Here is a 24,258-nt window from a genome sequence, read left to right as displayed (position 1 = left end):
TCAGCTTCCATCTTAAGAAACAAACAAACAAAAAAAGGACATAATAAGTTCTAAGTAAGAAAATATTAAAGAACAGCAGAAACCAAAGGAAACAGAAAACACAATAGAGAAAATCATGAAATCAAATTCAGATTCTTTTAAAAAAAAACTCTATAAAATTGATAAATCTATATAGCTAAACTGCTCTAGAAGATACAAATTACCAATATCAGGAAGAGAGAGATAAGATCACTACATATTCTAAAGATATAAAATAAGTAATAGAATATTAATGACTTTATACCAATATGTCAAAAAATTAGATGAAATGGCCAAGTCTTTAAAAACACAAATTTCCAAAGCTCACTCAAAAAGAAATTAATAGCCTGAATAGTCCTACATCTAGTAAAGAAATTGAATTTGAACTTTTAGTTAAAAACATTCTCCAGGGATCCCTGGGAGGCGCAGTGGTTTGGTGCCTGCCTTTGGCCCAGGGCGCGATCCTGGAGACCCAGGATCGAATCCCACGTCGGACTTCCGGTGCATGGAGCCTGCTTCTCCCTCTGCCTATGTCTCTGCCTCTCTCTTTCTCTCTCTCTGTGTGTGTGTGACTATCAAAAAAAATTAAAAAAGATTAAAAACATTCTCCACAAAACAAAATCTCCAGGTCCATATGGCTTCAACAGAAATCCTGCCAGCCATTTAAAAAATAATACCACTTCCACAAAAATGGTTGAAAAATATTGAAGGGACACAAAATAATGCCTAACATTCTATTAGTATTCTATGAAAATAGACAAAGATCTGTGACAAAAGAGAACTACAAAGCAATGTATCACACTCATCAACATAGACACAAAATTCTCCGTACAATTTCAGCAAGTTGAACTTAACAATATATAAAAAGCATACTGCATCATGATAAACTGTAGTCCTTTATATTTATATATATTCCTTTATATAAGGAATGCAAGTTTGTTTTAACATTCATTATCTATCATATTAAAAAGCCTACTAAATTAAAGTCTTATGATTATCTCAACAAATACAGAAATAGACCTTGCCGAAATCCAGCATCAATTCCCATTAAAAACTGTTGAACTGGGAATAGAAAAAAACTTCATCAACCAATAAAAGACATCAACAAAAAACTTACAGCTAATATCACATTTAGGGATAAAAAACTGAATGCTTCCCCCTTAAGATCAAGAACAAGGCAAGTATATCTGTTCATACAATTCCTATTCAACATTGTAACCGAAGTCTCCCTGCTCCTCCTCATTTGATAAACAACTGCATCCTCTTCTGCATCATCTCTAAGACATGATGATGAGGATCATAGTGAATGTATTTGTCCGTATTGGTGGCCTGGTCACTGGAGTTCCTTTTAACTCTGACAAAGTAAACAATGTCACCATCATTGATCCCTTCACTGATCTCAAATACACGGTCTACATGTTCCAGTATGGTTCCACCCATGACAAGTTCAACAGCACAATCAAGGTTGAGAGTGGGAAGCTTGCCATCAATGAAAAGCCCATCTCTATCTTCCAGAAACTAGATACCACCAACATCACAATGGGGTAATGCTGGTGCTGAATACAGTATGGAGTCCACTAGTATATTTGCTGCCTTGGAGAAGTTTAGGGTTCACTTAAGACTTAGAGATAAAATGGTCATTATCTTTGCCCTTTCTGCTGATGCCCTGATGTTTAGGATGAGCATGAACCAGGAAAAGTATGACAACTCCCTTAATATTGTCATCAACTTTGCTTCCTGCACCACCAACTACTTGGCCTCCCTGGTCAAGGTCATCCATGATAGCTTTAGCATCATGGAGGAACGCATGACTACAGTCTATGTCATCATGGTCATCCAGAAGACTTATCATGTATGGCCTCTCTGGAAAACTGTATCACAACCAATGTTCTGGTTGCCCAGAACATTACCCCTGCATCTACTGGCACTGCCAGGACTGTAGGCAAGGTCATGCTTGAGCTGAATGAGAAACACTTACATGGTCTTCTCCATCCCTACCACCAAAGTAATAGCCATAAGTCTGATTTGTCATCCAGAAAAAAACTGTAAAATATGTTAACACAAAGAAGCTGGTGAAGCAGGCATGGGAAGGCCCCCTAAAGGATATCTGGGTTACTGAGGACCAGATTGTCTCCTGTGACTTTAACAGTAACACTCACTTCTCCACCTTCAAAGCTGTGGCTGGCACTGCCCTCAAAGACCACTTTGTCAAGCTCATTTCCTAGTATGACAATGAATTTGGCTACAGGCAACAGGTCAGTGGGCCTTATAGTCTACATGGTCTCCAAGTAGTATGTGCTCACTGAACCATCAGCCCCAGGAAGAACATGAGAAAAGAGAGAGGCCCTCTGTGCTAGGTAGTTCTTGACCCAACTCAATCCCCCAACACACTGAGAATCTCCCATCCTCAATAGATTCCATCCCAGATCCCCTGAAGAAGGGGAGAGGCTTAGGAAATCTAATTATGTCATGTACCACCATTAAGTACACTGTACCCAGCCCTATCACCCCAAGAAATATATCAGAGATTCTAACCAAAATAGTGGCTAGAAATGCAGTTACAAGAAAAAGAAATAAAAAGCATCAAGATTGTAAAGAAAGAAGAAAATCTATTTGAAAATAAAATAATCATGCATATAGAAAGACCTATGAAACCTACCCAAAAAAGCTACTAAAATTAAAAATTGAGAGGAAAATTGTGTGAAAAATACAGGGAACTCTCTGACCTATCTTTGCAATATTTCTATAAATATAAAATTATTCAAAACAAAACATTTTTAAAAAGAAAAGCTTGCTCCAGAAAACATCCAACCAAGTAAAGTGTGTTTAGCAAGGCTGCAAGATACAATCCAATATATAAATAGCAATTGTATTTCTACATGCTAGCAAGAACAATCAGAAATCAAATTTCTGTTTAAAAATACCATTTACAAGTCAATCCGAGAAGGACAAACATTATATGGTCTCATTCATTTGGGGAATATAAAAAATAGTGAAAGGGAAAAGGAGAAAAAATGAGTGGGAAATATCAGAGAGGGGAGACAGAACATGAGAGACTCCTAACTCTGGGAAACAAAAAGGGAGGTGGGCAGGGGGGTGAGGGTGACTGGGTGATGGGCATTGAGGGGGGCACTTGATGGGATGAGCACTGGGTGTTATGCTATATGTTGGCAAATTGAACTCCAATAAAAAAATTGAAATTAAAAAAATAAAAATACCATTTACAATAGCATGTAAAATATGAAATACTTAGGAATAAATTTAACAGAAGATGTGTAAAACTTCCATAATGAGAGAAATTAAAGGACCTAAACAAATGATGAGATAATATCAAGTTCATAAATCAGAAGACTCAATATTATTATGATGTTAATTTTCTACAGATTGACCTTGAGATTCAATGTAATTCAATCAAAATCTCAGCAAGCTTGTTTTGTAGAAATTAACTGATTTTAAAATTAATGTGGAAATAAAAAGATCTCAACTAGCCAAAGCAACTTTGAAAAAGACCAAAGTTGACGACTTACACTATCTGATTTTAAGACTATGATAAAGCTGTATAGTAAACAAGAGAGAAAGTACAGTATTAAAGATAAATCAATGGAACAGAATAGAAGAATATAGAGAACCTTTAGACATGTATGTATGTGACTGATTTTTGACAAAGGCATGGCAATTCATTAAAGAATACAAAAAGTGTGCTGAAACAAATGGATATCCTTAGGCCAAAATAAATAGTCTTGATCCATACTTCACCACATTATCTACAAAAATTAACTTTAAAAGGAATCCTAAATCTAAAAGCAAAACATAAAACGATAGACATTCTACAAGAAAATGTATGAGAAAAGTTTTGTGGTCTTAGGTTAAACAAAGATTTCTTGATATGATGCCAAAATGCTCTACACAAGAAAATTAGACAAATTAAAAGTTTGATGAAGATTTTTCATCAAAATTAAGAGTTTCTGTTCTTCAAAGACACCATCAAGAGAATAAAAAGGAATGAACTGAGATAAAACATCTGCAAATCGTATTTTCTGATATATCCTTTAATCCAGATGAGAAATAAGAAAATCACCCTATTAAAAAAAAGTGGACAAAATATTTGAAGTAGATACAACAAAGAAGATATACAGGTGGAAAGTAAAAACATAAAAAGGTGCTCAACATCATCTGTCTTTAGAGAAATGCAAACTGAAATCATGAGATACCAATAGATGCAGAGGAAGCAGTCGACAAAATACAGCATCCATTTCTGATAAAAACTCTTCAGAGTGTAGGGATAGAGGGAACATTTCTCAGCATCTTAAAAGCCATCTATGAAAAGCCCACAGCAAGTACCATTCTCAATGGGGAAACACTGGGAGCCTTTCCCCTAAGATCAGGAACATGACAGGGATGTCCACTCTCACCACTGCTATTCAACATAGTACTAGAAGTCCTTGCCTCAGCAATCAGGTAACAAAAAGAAATAAGTGGTATCCAAACTGGCAAAGCAGTCAGACTCTCCCTCTTCGCCGATGACATGATACTGTACACAGAAAACCCAAAAGACTCCACCCCAAGATTGCTAGAACTCATAGAGCAATTCGGCAGTGTGGCAGGATACAAAATCAATGCCCAGAAATCAGTGGCATTTCTATACACTAACAATGAGACTGAAGAAAGAGAAATTAAGGAGTCAATCCCACTTACAGTTGCACCCAAAAGCATAAGATACCTAGGAATAAACCTAACCAGAGAGGTAAAGGATCTATACCCTAAAAACTACAGAACACTTCTGAAAGAAATTGAGGAAGACACAAAGAGATGGAAAAATATTCCATGCTCATGGATTGGCAGAATTAATATTGTGAAAATGTCAATGTTACCCAGGGCAATTTACACATTTGATGCAATCCCTATCAAAATACTAGGGACTTTCTTCAGAGAGTTGGAACAAATTATCTTAAGATTTGTGTGGAATCAGAAAAGACTCCGAATAGCCAGGGGAATATTGAAAAAGAAAACCAGAGCCAGGAGCATCACAATGCCAGATTTCAAGTTGTACTACAAAGCTGTGGTCATCAAGACAGTGTGGTACTGGCACAAAAACAGACACATAGATCAAGGAACAGAATAAAGAACCCAGAAATGGGCCCTCAACTGTATGGTCAACTAATATTTGACAAAGTAGGAAAGACTATCCACTGGAAAAAGGACAGTCTCTTTAATAAATGGTGCTGGGAAAATTGGACAGTCATGTGCAGAAGAATGAAACTAGACCATTCTCTTACACCATACACAAAGATAAACTCAAAATGAATGAAAGATCTAAATGTGAGACAAGAATCCATCAAAATCCTAGAGGAGAACACAGGCAACACCCTTTTTGAACTTGGCCACAGCAACTTCTTGATGATACATCTATGAAGGCAAGGGAAACAAAAGCAAAAATGAACTATTGGGACTTCATCAAGATAAAAAGCTTCTGCACACCAAAAGATACAGTCAACAAAACTAAAAGACAACCTACAGAATGGGAGAAGATATTTGCAAATGACATATCAGATAAAGGGCTAATACCCAATCATCTATAAAGAACTTATGAAACTCAACACCCAAGAAACAAACAATCCAATCATGAAATGGGCAAAAGACATGAACAGAAATTTCACCAAAGAAGATATACATGTGGCCAACAAGCACATGAGAAAATGCTCCGCATCACTTACCATCAGAGAAATACAAATCAAAACCACAATGAGATACCATCTCACACCAGTGAGAATGGGGAAAATTAACAAGGCAGAAAACAACAAATGTTGGAGAGGATGTGAAGAAAAGGGAACCCTCTTGCACTGTTGGTGGGAATGTGAACTGGTACAGCCACTCTGGAAAACTGTGTGGAGATTCCTCAGAGTAAAAATAGAGCTACCCTATGACCCAGCAATTGCACTGTTAGGGATTTACCCCAAAGATACAGATGCAGTGAAACACCGGGACACCTGCACCCTGATGTTTATAGCAGCAATGTCCACAATAGCCAAACTGTGGAAGGAGCCTCGGTGTCCATCAAAAGATGAATGGATAAAGAAGATGTGGTTATGTATACAAAGGAATATTACTCAGCCATTAGAAACGACACATATCCACCATTTGCTTCAACGTGGATGGAACTGGAGGGTATTATGCTGAGTGAAATAAGTCATTCGGAGAAGGACAAACATTATGTGGTCTCATTCATTTGGGGAATATAAAAAATAGTGAAAGGGAATAAAGGGGGAAGGAGAGAAAATGAGTGGGAAATATCAGTGAGGGTGACACAGCATGAGAGACACCTAACTCTGGGAAACGAACAAGGACAAGGGGTAGTGGAAAGGGAGGTGGGTGAGGGAATGGGGTGACTGGGTGACAGGCACTGAGGGGGGCACCTGATGGGATGAGCACTGGGTGTTATACTAAATTTTGGCAAATCAAACTCCAATAAAAAAATATATATACCAAAAAAAAAGAGAAAGAAATCATGAGATACTAGTCATATCTATTAGAATGGCCACGATAAAAAAGATTTCACAGACCAAAGTTCACAGGGATTTAAATCAACTACAACTCTCACACACTGAAAGTCGGCACATAAAATAGTACAACCACTTCAGGAAACAATTTGGCAGTTTCTTAAAAAGTTAGACTTATGAGTACCATGCAATCAGCAAGACCACTCCAGGTAGTTCACCAAGAGAATTACAGTACATGTGCACACAAAGATTTATACATAAATACTCATAAAGCTTTACTTACAATAGTCCAAAACTGAAATAACTCAAATTACCAACTCAAATGAATATTAACAGGTGAGTGGATAAATAAATTGTGAAATAAATAAATAAATAAATAAATAAATAAATAAATAAATAAATAAATCCATACAATGGAATACTACTCAAAACTAAAAAGTAATGGAATACTGAAATAAGCAACAACATTGGTTGAAAATCTAACTCAGATTCTCAGATCCCCTCCTCTTCTTGGAATAGCAGAATGGAAGATTTATCCCCTGGGATGGAAAAAACTCATGGTCTCTGGACAGGATAACCGGCAAATTTGAGGGAAGGTATACTAAATGGTATGAGGTTGGGGAATGAATACTTTTCACCCTCAAACATTTAAAACATTTTTAGGACTATTTGTTGAATGATTTTTCCTTTTCTTGCATCTTTCAAATATCAACTTTATCTTATAGTAAATTCTTATATGTATTGCTGGGCTATTTCTAGGGGTTTTATTATATTCACTGATTTCTTTATTCTTATATTCTGGCACCAGAATCATATTTTTTAGTATTATTTATAATTGGTGGTAAACAGATCCTCTTATTGCTTCTTGTTTCACAATTTTTTCTGCAAATTCCTCTAGATGCCTATGAAATAAAAGTACTAATATTAAGACTACAGATACAAAACCAGATACCATATAATTTTAATACCGTAAAACAAAAAGCTCATGAATGCTCATCAAAAAGAGAAAAATGAATTAAGATTCACCTACACCATGGAATATCAACTATCAAAGTAAGTAAGTTTGATTTCTGTGTTGACCTTGAGAGTTAACCAAAACATATCAAGTGAAAAAAAAAACTGCAGAAATATTGCATTAATATCCTATATGTTTTACATGTATTAATTCATTTATATCCACGTTATTTTTTCCATTGTATAAGATTTGCATTAACCTAAAAAATACAGGCAAAAATACAACATTCACCTCTGAATTATTTGAAGAGTCAAAATTCTTATGTATTCTCCTTCAAAGAAAAACAAAAAGACAATAAAAGATAAGGGGAGAAAACACTGGTTTACTCCAGATTGTATAGAGCCTTAGAGCATGTCGAGAAGCTTGGTCTTTATCCAGCAAGCAACCAGGAACTAAGAGGCTTATCACAAAGATATTAAGCATCAGAAAGATATTAAGATCAATGTTTTAGAAGGAGAGTTCTCAGGACAGCTGGTGAACAGAGTGAACAAAATGGTGAAAGGGAGTCAGGCTAGCACATCAAGGGAAGGAACAAGAAATCTGAAAGAATGGGAGATACAGTGGTGGAAAGAGAAGAGGGAGGAAATTCAAATGTTTATGTCTAAAATAAAACCTATGGGAGAAGGTATGCACATGAGAGATAAGAGTAGAAGAATGAAGTTTCTACCATGAATGAAAAGCTTGGATGATGAGTTACTCCCATTACAGAGAACTGCAAGGGCACAGGTATCTTTTGGAGCAATCTAAGCTTTAGTTAAAGTTGACTAGAACACTATGCTGCTCAGGGACCCCTGAAGCAAAGGATGGAAAAGAAATGAGAAAATACTGTAAATAAGCTCAAACCATTTCTAAAATGTCCTGCATGTTATGAGCCTTATAAATTGTTAATGATGGGAGGGGGCAGGGGCACCTGGGTGACTCAGTCGGTTAAGCAATCAGCTCTTGATTTTGGCTCAGGTCATGATCTGAGGGGTTGTGAGATTGAGCCCCTTGGAGAGCTCTGTGCTCAGCAAGGAGTCTGCTTGAGATGTTCTCTTTCCCTCTCTTACTTCCTCTCCCACCAACGCTTGCATTCTTTCTCTGATATACTAAATTTATTTCATACACAGTCAATAAGAGAAGATACTGATATTTATAACTAAAATATAAGATTCACAGTCTATAGATTTGATTTATTCATCCCACGCTCAGTTCCCTGTTATCAGGTAAAAAAAAAAAAAAAAAAAAAAAAACAAGCATTTTGGGATCCCTGGGTGATGCAGCGGTTTGGCGCCTGCCTTTGGCCCAGGGCGCGATCCTGGAGACCCGGGATCGAATCCCACGTCGGGCTCCCGATGCATGGAGCCTGCTTCTCCCTCTGCCTGTGTCTCTGCCTCTCTCTCTCTCTATCATAAATAAAAATTTAAAAAAAAAACTAAAAAACAAGCATTTTAACAGCATGAAAAAAAAAATCTCTACTGCATGTCTGCTCTCCTAAACAGAATGGATGTGGATACATGCAATTTTTTTTAAGCAAGGAGGTTTAGCATAGAAATTTAGCATGTATATAACTATATTTGACTGCACCTATTGACAGAGCCTGCAGGCACATATCCATGTAGTCATAGCACATTCACACATATTTGAAACACTATAAATAAGCCAGATCCAAAGCTTTCAGCTAAAAACTTGATTTAAAGAATAAAACTTGTTTAAAAGCTCAAGCTTTGCATTAAATGTCCTACTTCATTCCAATTTTTTGCACTGTGCTCCTCTTGTTTCTTGATAATAATCCTCAAATTTAAAAAGAGGGCCCATATTAACATAAATCTGTTTTACAAAATGCAAGAGTTTCTAAGTAATTGTAAAAGCTTATTACATATTCCCAAAAAAAGGCAATTTATAGATCTTTGGTGTTAGTCTAATATGCACTCAATTCCATCTCCTATAACTACTTGTCATGTTTTTAAATTCTGTATGTGGGAATTCTTGCCCAGAATGAATGCTCTAAGCTAGTCTGAGATCCCCAATTACAAAGTCAAGTATTTGTATTAATGGAACAAACTGGATTTGTATGTTAGTATAAACAAAATTGGTTTTCTAGCGAAAACCAAATAACCAAACTTTCAAATAACCAAGACATTCATGAGTCAGAATGTTTTACTTCCTGAGCTTTTATATATTAGAGAAGATTATTCATAAACCATAAGCTTGAGTTTCTTGGGCCAATATTCACAAGTATAGTAAATAAGATTTAGGCACAACTACTCCACAAATTGATCACTACACCCTCTATCAACCTATGGGAAATAACCACCAGCAGCATAAGACTGTTTCAGTTGAGGTTTTTTTTTTTTCATTTAAATTCAATTAACATATATTATATCATTACTTTCAGAGGTAGAGAGTAGTGATTCATCAGATGCAAAGAACACCCAGGGCTTGTTACACCATGTGCCCTCCTTAATGTCCATCACCCAGTTACCCCATCTCCCTCCCTTCCAGCAACTCTCAATTTGTTTTCCATGATTAAGAATCTCGTATGGTTTGTCTCCCTTTCTGATTTTGTCTTGTTTTATTTTTCCCTACCTTCTGCTATGATCCTCTGTTTGTTTCTTAAATTCCACATATGAGTGATATCATATGATAATTGTCTTTCTCTGACTGGCTTATTTCTCTCACCATAATACCCTCTAGTTCCTTCTACATCATTGCAAATGGCAAGATTTCATTTTTTGATGGCTGAGCGGTATTCCATTGTACATCTATATCACATCTTCTTTATCCATTCATCTCTCAATGGACACCTGTGCTCTTTCCACAGTTTGGCTACTGTGGACATTGCTGCTGTAAACAATGGGGTGAGGTGCCCCTTCGGATCACTACCTTTGTATCATTAGAGTAAACACCTTGTAGTCAAGACTGTTTCAGCTTGTCTTGATTCTCATCTTGACTCATACAGAATTTGCATCAAACACTTCAGGCAAGATCATAATATGCAGGAAAGGTCTTCTGATACATCAGATAATTTCAAGCAATGTAAAACAAAGTTCTTCTTTATAGTTTGTATCTTAATAGTTTGCTTCCATTTTTAAATGAGCTGGATAGATGTGCACATACTTCTGAGCACTGTAAGTTCTCATCTCTACAGTAATGATAGAATTTTATTATTATGAGCTTCTATTATCATTAGAAGTGTCTCATATGGATCAGATGTGTCTAGAATAATGTTACCATACATATAAATTTAATGTTTCTGGTAGCCACATTAAAGAAGTAAAAAGAGGGAAATGAGTTTTAAAATATTTTATTTCACCTAGAATATTCAAAATAGCCTTGCAACACACTACCAATATAAAATTATCTGAGGTATTTCTACATTGCTTTTTGTACTGTTTGCAAAATCAGGGTTGATTTTATACTTAAAGTACACTGCAATTAAGACTGGTCGTATTATAAGTGCCTGATAATTGCATGTGGACAGTGGCTCCTGGCTCCTTTACCTCACAGCACAAGGAAGGTCCTATGTAATTATTTCCAGGGAAGAAGAGAAAACTAAAGATTAACTTTGATAAATAAAAATGCTTTCTAAGGCGAACTGAAAACATTGGCTTTATGGTAAATAAATACTCAGTTAATTAAGTCACAGGAAATTTAACAATTTCTCATCTTTTAAGCAAAATTGTGTAATAGACCTAATACACAGTCACACTGGAGACTATACATGCATATTTTACCTAAATGAGTTTACCTAGGGGACACCATAGCCAAAACTACACTAACATTTTCTAATGAAAAATATGCACCTTGAATTGCTTGATGCAAATTTCAACAGCATATTCACACAGCAAACCAGAACTGGCCAAATGTCAGCAGAAATAACTCCTTTAGTTATGATCACATGACTTATGATCTCTCTACTATATATATAATATATGCCATGATACAGCATTTTAGAATATGAGAAAGAACTTGTAGACACACAAAGAACCATGAGTTAAGAAAACATGAGAGGAAAACTGAAGTATCTATTCCAACCCACTTTCAACTTTGTCACTAGTGCTCAAAGTATAAAACTATTCCTTCCAGCCCTCATCTTTTCTTCCTCTCCACCTGGATATAATTCCTGAAAAATAAACCAACTGACACGCATTAAATGTCCTACTATTAGGGAAACATAATTTGATTTTGGTAGCAATGGTTATTGTCCTCATTCTCTTCTTAGGTAACAAGTATTTCCAAAGGTACTGTGGTACGGAGAGTAACAGTATCCCAAAGATATCCACACCTTAATCCTTGGAGTATGAGTATATTGGATGGCATGGCAAGGGGGATTTCAGTTTGGCAGATGGAACTGATAAACAGCTGACTTTATCTTGGATTTTTTTTTTCCTTAAACAATAGCATTGACTAGAACCACTAAAATACAGGATGATTCTTGTCTTGTTTTCATTTATTCATGAGAGACAGAGACAGAGAGAGAGAGAGAGAGAGAGGGGCAGAGACACAGGCAGAGGGAGAAGCAGGCTCCATGCAGGGAGCTCGACGTGGGACTCGATCCCAGGTCTCCAGGATCACACCCCAGGCTGCAGGCAGCACTGAACCGCTGCACCACGGGGGCTGCCCCTCTTTTTCTTTTTTTTAACATTTCACTGAAAAGTTTTTATTGGCCTTTTGTATAGAAACAGGAATTTATTTGCCAGGAAAGATTATCCCATCATGGAACTAGCATGTGACCTCCTCTTTCCCATTCTGTGACTGGTCCCAACACAGCCTGTCTGTGCTGCTTATCTGTGATGCTAAGAACTGGGTAGTACCACATAGAAATCCAGGCCATAGATACTAAAGCCTGGGTCATATCTGATTCCCAGATGTGCTCCTGGATCCCCAAACCAAAGTTTCCAGTATCAAAGTAGTTATTTTTTCTTATTTTTTAAAAGATTTTATTTACTTTAGAGAGAGAGCACATACATGAGCAGGGTGGAGGGGATTGCAGTGGAAGAAAAAGAATCTCAAGCAGACTCCCCACTGAGCACAGAGCCCAACAGAAGGCTCAATCTCATGACCCCGAGATCATGACCTGAGCTGAAATCAAGAGTTAGAAGCTTAGCCGCCCAGGCACCCCAAGAAGTTATTTTTCCTTAATTCATACTCCTGTACCTTTAGACCTAGGATTTCTTCTGCCTTGGCCCCATGGACGATACAGTGGATAGCAATCTTTTCATTTCTCTTGATGCCAAAGGATCTAACAGTGTATCTAGCTTTGGAGAACCCAGGGGGGTCTGGCCTGTGAGTTGCTGCTCCAGCACCTTGGCTGCCTGGGTCAGACTCTCTCCAAACTCCTGCACACAGAGGTTGAGGCAGAGCTGGTGGATGCAAAGTTCCTGCATGGGGTTCTCCTTCTCACCGGGATCCTGCTCCATGGTGGAGAAGGAAGAGAAAGTATGTGATTGAACTACTACCAAATTTTCTTTGTACTTCTAAATTTGCTTCATGTTTTGTTATGTTTTACAGTCAAGCAAAAGAATGACATATCATATTTATGGAGGTTCCTCAACAAGCTGAAACTAGAACTACCCTATGACCCAGCAACTGCACTACTAGGTATTTATCCAAAGGATACAAACATAGTGATTCAATGCACCCCAATGTTTATAGCAGCATAATCAATGAAAACCAAAGTATAGAAAGAGCCCAAACGTCCATTGGCTGATGAATGGATAACGAGGTAGTATATATGTACATACACAATGGAATATTACTCCATCCGAAGAAGAATGAAATCTTGTTATTTGCAACAACGTGGGTGGAATTAGAGGGTATTATGCTAAGCGAAATAAGTCAGAGAAAGAAGTACCATATGATTTCATTCATATATGAAATTTAAGAAAGAAAACAGATGAACATGGGGGAAGGCAAGGAAAATAAAGTAAGATAGAGAGGGAGGCAAACCATAAGAGACCGTTAATCATAGGAAACAAACTGAGGGTTCCTGGAAGGGAGGTGGGTTGGGAAATGGGCATTAAGGAGGGTATTTGTTGTGATGAGCACTGGGTGTTACATGTGTAAGTCATAAATCACTAAGTTCTACTTCTGAAACAAATACTACACTATGTTAACTAACTTGAATTTAAAATCTTAGAGAAAAAAAATAAAAGTAAAAAAATAAATGTTTGGTAGAATTCACTTATGGAGCCAACTATCTGGCCTGGGGCTTTGTTTGCTGGGAATTTTTAAATCACTGGTCCAATTTCATTGCTACTAATCAGTAATCAATCTGTCCAAATTTTCCATTTCTTCCTGATTCAGTTTTGGTAGGTTACGGAATTCTAGGATTTTATCCATTTTTTTCTAGTTTGTCCAATTTACTGATATATAATTTTTAACAATATTCTCTTACAATCCTTTGTATTTTTGTGGTGTCAGATGCTATTTCTCCTCATTCATTTGTGATATTGAATCCGCTCTCTCATAAAATCTTTTAAAAAAAATTTCAGAAAGGGATGCCTGGGTGGCTCAGCAGTTGAACATCTGCCTTTGGCTCAGGGCGTGATCCTGGAGTCCTGGGATGGAGTCCCCCATCGCGGTCCCTGAAGGGAACCTGCTTCTCCCTCTTCCTGTGTCTCTGCCTCTGTGTGTCTCTCATGAATAATAATAAAATCTTTTTTAAAAAGACAATAAAAACATACACCATAAAGTGAGAGAAGAAAATTGACTGTATTTGTGTGTTTATCTGACAAAGGATTTATAATCAGAACACATAAAGATATAAATCTATTTTTTAAATTTAAAGGCATACAACCCAATTCAAAATGGGCAAGTATTTAAACAGGCATTTTAGAAAAGAGAATGGTCAAATACCAAACATATATGTGTATATGTATGTACACACACATAAACACATACAATCAGTTGCCCAACTTCATTAGTCATCAAAAATAATGCAAATTAACACTACATGACATACCACTACATCTACCAGAATGACTAAAATGAAAAAAAAAAGGGGGGGGCTATACCAAGTGTTGACAAGGACAGGAAGCAACTGGAATGCTCATACACTGCTAGTGGACGTGTAAACTGGTACAAACACTGAAAAGTTATTTAGCAGTATTTATTAAAATTTCATACATTTATTAAAATATATGTCTACCCTATGACAAGCAGTTCAGGAATTCTTACCTATATTCACCAAAAGACATGTATAAGCATGAACTGCTCTAGTCATCATAGCCAAAAACTCTCCATCAGTAGCAGAAAGAATAAACTGTAGTATATTTATAAATTGGAATACCACAAAGCAATGAAAAAGAACAAATTGTGGTTACTCTCCAAAAACAAATGAGTCTTACAAACATAAACTTGAACAAAAGAATTTATGTACAAAAAAGTACATACAGTATGTTCCATCTGAATAGGTAATGGGTTCAAAAAGAAGAAAACTAATCCATCATCTTAAAAGTCAAGACAAAATTGCCCTGGGGGTAGGGGGCAGATAGTAACTAGACCAGCGCACAACTAGGAAATATTCTATTTCTCGATTTGGATTCTGGACACACAGATGTAATGACTAAATGCCCTGTGCTTTAAACTTATGTGTGTACTTCTCCGTGGGTTTATTTAAACAAAATGAACAGAAATGTCTTAATAGTTGGAATGTGACTTTTAATAACAGAAAGTGGAAAATTACAGAATTAGATTTAGAGTTAGATGTCACTGGGGCATGTGCCATTCAGCAAGAAAGGGATTTCTACAGAACACAGTGGTAGTAGAAATTGGAAAAATACAATTGTTTTGTGTTTGTACCTCGTGACAAGAATTTTCAGTCACTTCAGTTATATTAGTCTTTCCCTTACTTGAGATATTGATTCTAGTTCAACTTCATTTGTCCAAAGAACTTTCTAAGGAGTTTTGTCTGACATGGCTGCCTTGATACCACAAAAAAAAAAAAAAAATAAATAATATATATATATATATATATATATATATATATAGCTACACATGTATACACTGAATGCATATAATAGAATCAAATTTTTTTTTTACCTTGATACTGAATATACTGCTCCACTATCTTGTAGCATCCACTATTATGGTCAGGAAGACCAATGTCAATTTGATTCTCTCTCTTTTTTAAATAGTACCTGCTTTTTCAGTGTGGAATTTTGTAAGATTATTTTTGTCCCTAAGATTCAGAAATTCTGCCAGGATATATCTGTGTACAGGTCTTTTTTCCTCCAATAGTTTTGATTAGCACTTTCTCTGCACTTTCAATTGAAAGATTCATATTTATTTTCACCTTTCTTCTATCTACTTATTCTCCCTTTCTAGAAATCTATGATGAGAATGTTAGATCCCCTGGATGTATCATATACGCCTTTTTTTCCCTCTAATTTCTTTCTCTTTGTATCTTTTCTCTGCCTTCTAAAACAACTATTTTAGGGCAGCCCCGGTGGCTTAGAGGTTTAGCGCTGCCTTCCGCCCAGGGCGTGATCCTGGAGACCCGGGATGAGTCCCACATTGGGCTCTCTGCATGGAGCCTGCTTCTCCTTCTGCCTGTTTCTCTCTCTCTCTCTCTCTCTCTCTCTCTCTCTCTCTCTCTGTCTCTAATAAATAAAAAAATATTTTAAAAAATAAAAATAAAAAAATAAAACAATTATTTTAATCATATTTTTAGTCATTGGTTTATCTTTCAAAAATGTCCATTCATTGGAGCTTGTGCGCACATTGCCTTGAAACAAGCCCAACTAATCAGGATGATCAAAGATGTGCAGCTCGCCATCTTGGCCAACATGCTAGGTGTGTCGCTCTTCCTGCTTGTTCTGTATCACTGTCAACAATCCCAAGAAGCAGGAATGAAAGTGGCACTTTCTCTGCCCCAGGGTTCCAGGACATAGTCTGAGGCAAGATGGAGGGTGTGAGGGGCCTTCATACTTCCCTTCATCACTCTACCCATCTCAACATACAAACAACTATATTTGGATTTTTCCAAATAACTTCTATTTCCTCAAAGTCTTCCTTAACCCTATGGAACAAGAAGCCGCCACTGAGTAGGGCCCATTACTGGCCCCCTTCCGCCAATATAAAAATATAGTTTAAAAAGGATGATCCATTCATCATCTGAATTATTATTTTTATGAACTCTTTCTTTTCTATAATATTTTTCTTAAGTCCCCTAGTAATCTGAAATTCCCATCTTCTTGCTGTAGCCTTTATTCTAACTGTGTAACTTCAAAGTGAGCCAAATTCTCTATCATCTAACACAAATTTTCAGTACACAAAACACATTAATAATTCTAAGTTTTTATAAATATAAAATAGCTATTTTTGTCTTCCTTTTTAATCCCTATAAAATAGTTGAAAGCATTTTACAGTCCTAAGCAGAAATAGCACAATTACATTAAGTGACTCAAGGGATAGAGTTAATTTTGTATGAATAGATTAAATTTGCTTGATTGCTATTTTTCAGTGAATATTGTACTTTGTTTTTGTTTTTAGTGAATATTGTGTTAATGTCAAATTCAAAACTGATAACTTTCTTCACTTTTGACAAACATATATGGGAAAAATTCTACTTAGTTAAGTTCAATATACTCTTAAACCAGCCACAAATAAAAACACTAGTCCTATTTCCGCACAACTAAAAGAAATTCTAAAAAAACTGATAAAAATCCAAGAATTAGTATTTTGGAAATTTAAAAATACAAGAGATTTAATAATATGCTCTTCCTTTCTAGCTTCTTTTGACTTTCCATAGAAATATGTACTAATAGGACACCTACATTTTCACTCTAAGCATAAATTTTAGTTTTCCAGGACAACAACCAAATATTCTGACTTAGTAGCTATTCTCCACCTCTATATTTTCCAGCTCCAGGAACTAGTCCTGTGTGAAACTAAACTGGGTTTCTTCATCTTGACCATTTGAAACTCTAAAATCACAAGAATACAAATGGCCTTCTGTGTTAGAGTGAAAACAAGTTGAGGAAAGTCTTAACATGTTCAAGGAGCTATTTTTGTTTTTTTTTTAAGATTTTATTTATTTATTCATGAGAGACACACACAGAGAGAGAGGCAGAGACATAGGCAGAGGGAGAAGCAGACTCCCAGCAGGGAATCCAATGTGGGACTCGATCCAGATTCCAGGATCACACCCTGAGCCGAAGGCAGACACTCAACCACTGAACCACCCAGGAGTCCCATGTTCAGGGAGTTGTTATCTAAAATATCTATCCAGAAGATTAGATGTCTCTTCTGACACATACCTCGATCTCTAATCCCCTCCAGTTCAACTTTTCCGAACTCAATTTTCCACCCTCACCCTACTTCAATGTGATCACCATGATGAAATCAGGACATAAGTAAAAACGTTCTAAGTATTACTATACCTATTATTCTATTTCACAAATCTAGTTACACTAAACAAGAAGAAGATACTAAAAATCTAAACAAGGAATTTTTTTTAATCTTCAGAGTTTAGAACACTGTAGTAGCTTATCCTTGGAGTTATTTGGGTAAAATTACTTAGTAAGTTGAAAGGGGTGAAACACTCTTTCTAAAGAGGTCACAAGGAATATAACGAACAATGAAAATACTAATAATGCACTATATTTTAAAATGAAAGATGTTACTCAGATAGGGCAAAGGGCATACAGTTGGGGTAATGACATTTCACTGCCAGTCCTACATACAGAAAATCTTTCACAAGACCATGTGACATAATTCTGCAACCTGTGTCAAGGAATATAGCAGTGGTTTTTAAACTATGTTCTTCAGAAGCTCTCAGGGATCTCACATAAAACAGGTTCACATTCTGGAGTATTCTGCTTCATTCAGACCACTCCTTTATTAACTTATGCATACAACAATTACTTAATAAACTGCTTATTCCATGCATGTACTATGGTTAACCAGCACCTTCTAGGATCACACTTGTGAACAAAACAGAAAGCATCCCTGCTAGGGCAGCCTAGTCTAGTCAAGAACACAAGAAATCAAGCAAATAATCAGATAAGTAATTAATGAATGGCCATAGATAGAAACACTATAAAAGATAGGTACAGAGTGCTACAAAAGCATATAACAGGGACTCTTTGGTGAATTTTATCCATTTTATGAGTTTTCTCATAGGTTCTAGCTAAATAAAGGATACCTGCTCCCAAGTCACCAAAATAATGTAAGCTTACCCAGCACTGGTGACAAAATCAAATCCAAACTCTGATGCCCTACTTTAATCATGACACTGATTCAGAAGAACCCCCAACTCAACCAATAAAGTATCTTAAGTATCTCTACATACCCAACACTGCCTTAGATGCTTTAGGACTACAAAGGAACATTCACTTAAGAAATATCTCAAAAGGCATGACTGGGTGGCTCAGTGGTTGAGCATCTGCCTTTGACTCAGGTCATGATCCCGGGGTCCTGAGATCAAGCCCACACTGGGCTCCCTGCAGGGAGCCTGCTTCTCTCTCTGCCTGTGTCTCTGCCTTTCCTCTGTCTCTCGATGAATAAATAAATAAAATCTTTTAAAAAAGAAATACATCAAAATATTTTACTGAATGTCTGATATGCTAGGCATTGGAAACTGTTTCCATGTAAGAATTAGTTTCCAGAACTTCTCATAAAATTTATATTTTATTTGAATTCCAAATCCCCCCTCAAAAAAATCAGTCCAGAAATAGGAAAATCAGAACTAGGAAAAGAATTAAAATTCTGCTGAGAGAATTAATGTTTAATAACATAGAAACATTACTGGTTAAAAGAACATACAGATGTCAAGGTGGCAACAAGAGCAGGAAGTGCTGACACAATACAAGGAATAGAAGGTTAAGGTCAACATTTCTAGGAACCAGGGCAGGCAAACTTAGAAGAAAGAGGGTCACAATTTAACTGGTTGGTCTCATTTGTAGCTATTGTCAAGCTATTCATGGCCCTATCGGCTGCTAAGAGTGAATCACTCTTAAAAATAAAATAAATACTAACATATTTATATGCATAATACACTTCATACAAACCCTATGAGTAACATTTCAAGAAATAACAAGTTTTAGAAGCAAAATAAGTTCTTACATTAGCAATCTGTCATGTGATTCTATGTGGCCTATTAAACTTTACTAGGAGGTCTAAATGTTAAATAATTTGAAAAACCCACTAACCACTGGTGTTTTCTAGTATTTGAGTGCACTTCTTTATTAATATTACTAAATTTAACATTTTCTATATCACATACAAAATTAGATATTCATAATAATGAAAGCAGCATATAAAGACTGCTGGAAGTGTTTTTTTTTGGGGGGGGAAGTGTTTTAAGAACAACTTATGCTTTCAGGAATTCCCAAGAATTTCTAGGAATTATGATTAATCTCAAATATTAATATTTATTGGGAATTTGGAAACACTACTTGGACTTACTTCCTCTTTGGAGCTCTGAGTTTAGAAAAGGAACAACACAAACATGGACATTGAAAAAAAAAGTGTTATAGATGTTATGATAAATTCTACAATGAAGACACAAGGTAAAAAAAAAAACACAGGACAGGGCAGCCCAGGTGGCTCAGCAGTTTAGAGCCACCTTGGCCCAGGGTGTGATCCTGGAGACCTGGGACAGAGTCCCATGTCAGGCTCCCTGGAGGGAACCTGCTTCTACCTCTGCCTGTGTCTCTGCCTCTTTCTCTCTCTCTCTCTCTGTGTGTCTCTCATGAATAAATAAAAAATATCTTAAAAAAAAAAAAGGACAGATCAGCCTGTAAAAGTGTAGAAAAGGCTTCATTAAAAAGGGAGATGAGGGACGCATGGGGGGCTCAGTGGTCGAGTGTCTGCCTTCAGCTCAGGGCATGATCCTGGGGTCCTGGTATTGAGTCCCACATGGGGCTTCCTGCAGGGATCCTGCTTCTCCCTCTGCCTGTGTCTCTGCCTCTTTCTCTGTGTCTCTCATGAATAAATAAAATATTTTTTAAAAAAATTTTTTTTAAAAAAGGAGATGAGCGCTTGAGTTGTGTCCTTAAAAAAAAAAAAAAAAATTCCAGGAAAAACAGAGGGAGGTTGGTGACAGGAATATATGCATAGTGAAGACTTTGTGCAAAGGCTGGGGTCATGAAAGTCTCTCAGGAATCTTAAGTAGTCTACTGATATGATCAAATACATAGTTTAGAAAGAGCTCTCTGGAGGACACATGGAGAATGGTTTCCAAAGTGTGTGTGCTTGGGGATCAGTAGAGCAATCGGAAGGCCACAATCATTAGGCACATTCCATACACAATACAACTTTACGTATTGTCCAAGACCCATTCATATCTGACCAGTATAGAATGAAATCTGTAAGAGAAAGTAGAAATAGATGTATTCAGTTATAAATTATGAAATAATATAGCATTTTTAGGGGCAGAGAATGGTGATATTGAGGTCTTTCCTGTTTTCAGCTAATCACTTAAAGGAAGAAAATCACTATTTAAAAAAATCCTGTGTATAGTAAACCAAATTGTTAAGAAGAGCAATTTCTTTAAAAAGAGATATCTAGTTATCCCATCGCTAACCCTCCTAAAGAATCCAGGGACACTTTATTTATTTTCTAAGTCGTTACCCTCCTGATTCAGATTAACATATAATTAAAAATATAGAATCAACAGAATTATTTCTAGTTGTCTATAAGTACCTAATTGTTTTTATTGCTATTTTTCTTTCAGATTATATTTAGGAAAAGCAATTTATTAGATGAACATCTATGAATCATAATCAGTCTAAAAGCTCCTATGTCTCCCTCACCCATATCTCATTCTGTTGATAGTGTTATGCAGATTTTGTAAACAATTAAATCTGTTCACATGCAAACAATTTTGGTTTAATCATGAACAACGATAAAGGAGCTCACATACTTCTTTTATATTCTTCATGCTCTATCCATGATCCTTTTAAAAGCATACTAATATATCCTATTATGTATTCCAAAGCTGTTATACATAAGTGACTGTTCTTTTCAAAATTCTTTTGACATGCTACTGGAGAAGCTCCAGAAAAAAAAAAAATTAACACTTTTGGGGAATTTAACCGGATCCTTTTTAGTAGCCAAATAGGAAGCTGGTGGAGGAGTGAAGCCAAAGATTAAAATAAATGCATTATTCATTTTTAACATAGGTTTTCTCTTATTCTTCATTGTAATAGCTCTAGAAGTAATTTTACTGTTAACACTGAATTTTTGGAGTGGTGTTGTATAAATCATTTTTACAAAGAAGGAAGCTAAAAAGATTTTCTGCTCACCATCAGTGCACAAAATTGAACAAGAGAGACAATCTTCACACACAATATGCTTCCAATGAGCATGCTCTTATGCATAAAAAAAAAGGAAACAAAGCATTTCAGGATTGCATTTGCAAAAGGATATTTAAAAAAAAAAAAAAGCCCAGAGGAAGTTTCAGAGTAGAAAAACATGAAAGGCTCTCCATAGTCAAAATTGGCACTGGACTGTTTCCTAAGGTACATTTAAAGCAGAACATCTGTGTTATTTATATAATATTGACAATAAGAAAAAGCACAAAGGTAGACTGAAGACATCTAAAGAACCCCAGTTCACATGCCATAAAATATTTTTATTTTTATCTAATAGTCACCTGAACAAGGGTGCTATTATTCTGCCAAGGCAAATACGTCCTAAAAATTGTCTCCTATTTCTTATAACGCTAAGTAGCCTAGCTAGTTCACATGTCTGGCTCAATGCAGCTAAATACTATGAATGCTACTCAGTTATCAAAGGTGTAAAGTGCCATTCAGGTTTCAGGATACGCTAGGGCCTTTCATACAGAATCACCAATTAATCTAATGCGCTGCTTTCACCTTCCCACTCAACAGCCAAAGGCTAAAGTCCACTGTATTTTTCTCTTACACGAAGCCACCAAACATTTTTACTGCAGCAGTAAGTGTAAGAAATAGAATCCCACGGGGAAGAAAGGGAGTGAAAGAGAGAAAATGTGATGGTGAGAAGACAACATTAGAAAGAAAGCTGGATTTATCCCTGTTAGCAGATGTCTCCAGAGAGCTCACCCAGGATTCCTAGACCAGATGGAAAGAACGCTATGGTACAGAATTCTCTATCCATACACCCAGATGTCACAAGGAATGGAGAGGCAAACCTTGTCGGGAACTAACACTTTCATGTGGGCTATATAGCATTCATTCACTCATTCATATATAGACTAACCTCTAGGTAGTGATTTTTTTTTCTTTTCGCTGCTTTTCTATATGGGCACCTCTAAAATATTTTTATCAATCCTTGATCTCTCTCCACAGGCCAATCATGCATTTCCAGGCCATGCCAAGGATCTCCTTAGAACCTGTATCTCAACATCCTCAAAATCCAAAATCACTTTTCCTGGTGCTGGAAAAAACAGTTCTATCCCTCACCTTTTTCCCTTTGGGAAAAAAATCTCCAGGGGTTTCATAATGACTGTTGAAAATATTTAAAATCCTTTGACATAATCATCAAAGGATTTCACAGTCCCACCTCAGTCTAACTTCCAAAATGACATCACACTCTCCTTCACAAACTCTTACTCAAACTACTGGACCATATATTAATAAGTGGAATATATCTAAGCATTCATATCTTGTGCCTTTCTTCACATTCACTAATCTTCCCTCCTAGCTTAGTCCGTGATAGATAAGTCAGACAGCAGCATACAAAGATGAATTTATAGATTCTAAAATTCTTAAAGAAAGAAGGAATATGAGCTTTAGAGTTACATAGGATGGCGGTTTGAATTTAGATTTGGCAATTACTGGCCATGTGACTTTGAGCAAGTTCTTAAGCCGTGGAAAGCTCCCTGACCTGTAAAATGAGAATAACATCACCTATCTTGGGCAGTTGCCAGGTGATTTAGATGATGTATTTTAAAAGCCCAAGATAGTATCTTGCATATAGGAGAGTCTCCATCCTTAGGTACCATCATTACTTCCCAAAGCAGAATGCACTTGAGACACTAATGAGTTAGCTCTAACCTAGATCCTGAGCTACCACAGGCAGAGAATAAGAGTAGCTTACCTCATTTCTTCTAAACTTGGAATCTGTAGAGGTAAATAAGACTAAGCCTACAGTTTATAGCTCTTGACCCTGTGCCTAGTGATCTTTCCACCCTCCTGAAATGCATCCCCAATTTCAGGCAAATAGCATCAGTGTTAATGAGCAGTTAGTGTGAGAAACTAACAGAACCAAATAGGTATATGTGTGTCTTAGGCTAATAATTTGGTTTCCCTTTCAAGCCTATATTATTTTTTTAATTGTATGTATTTATTCATGAGAGACACAGAGAAAGAGGAGAGAGAGAGGCAGACACACAGACACAGGGAGAAGCAGGGTCCCCGTGGAGAGTCTGACGGGGGACTCAATTCCAGGATCCCAGGTTCATGCCCTGAGCCAAAGGCTCAACCGCTGAACCACCCAGGGATCCCCAAACCTATATTCCTTAAGATTCAAAGCTTCCTTCATGGTGGAAGGGCACTACCCAATTGTAATAACTTTTCCACTCCAAGATACTGTCTTCTTGAGTGGGAAAGGCGACAAATTTAGATTTTGTTGCATTACAGAAAACTGAGTTAACTAGTGCCATGTTTCCAGTCTACCCCAGTGATATTTTAGCAGCCTTCATAGATTGGCCTCCTGGACTCCTAACTGCCCTTTATTCAAGTCTATAAATGGAAAATGACCCCATGGGGGAAAAAAATAGGCTATTTATACAGTGTTTGAAGAAGTTGGCCAGGG

The 24,258-nt window shown here is 36.5% G+C and overlaps 1 protein-coding gene and 2 pseudogenes across 8 annotated transcripts in view; 1 reads left to right on the top strand and 2 right to left on the bottom strand.

Annotated features, from left to right (window-relative positions):
• Window positions 1-24,258, bottom strand: part of ANKS1B (ankyrin repeat and sterile alpha motif domain containing 1B) — a 1,038,970-nt gene that overhangs the window by 905,806 nt on the left and 108,906 nt on the right. The window lies entirely within an intron of this gene.
• LOC129516774 (60S ribosomal protein L11-like) lies at window positions 12,235-12,932 on the bottom strand (annotated as a pseudogene).
• On the top strand, window positions 16,266-16,368 carry LOC129516836 (dolichyl-diphosphooligosaccharide--protein glycosyltransferase subunit 4-like; annotated as a pseudogene).

The sequence above is a fragment of the Nyctereutes procyonoides genome, unplaced genomic scaffold (assembly GCF_905146905.1).
Source record: "Nyctereutes procyonoides isolate TBG_1078 unplaced genomic scaffold, NYPRO_anot_genome, whole genome shotgun sequence".
Taxonomy (NCBI): domain Eukaryota; kingdom Metazoa; phylum Chordata; class Mammalia; order Carnivora; family Canidae; genus Nyctereutes; species Nyctereutes procyonoides.
The sequence above is the reverse complement of the archived record's forward strand: the minus strand, read 5'-3'. Positions and strand labels throughout refer to the sequence as shown.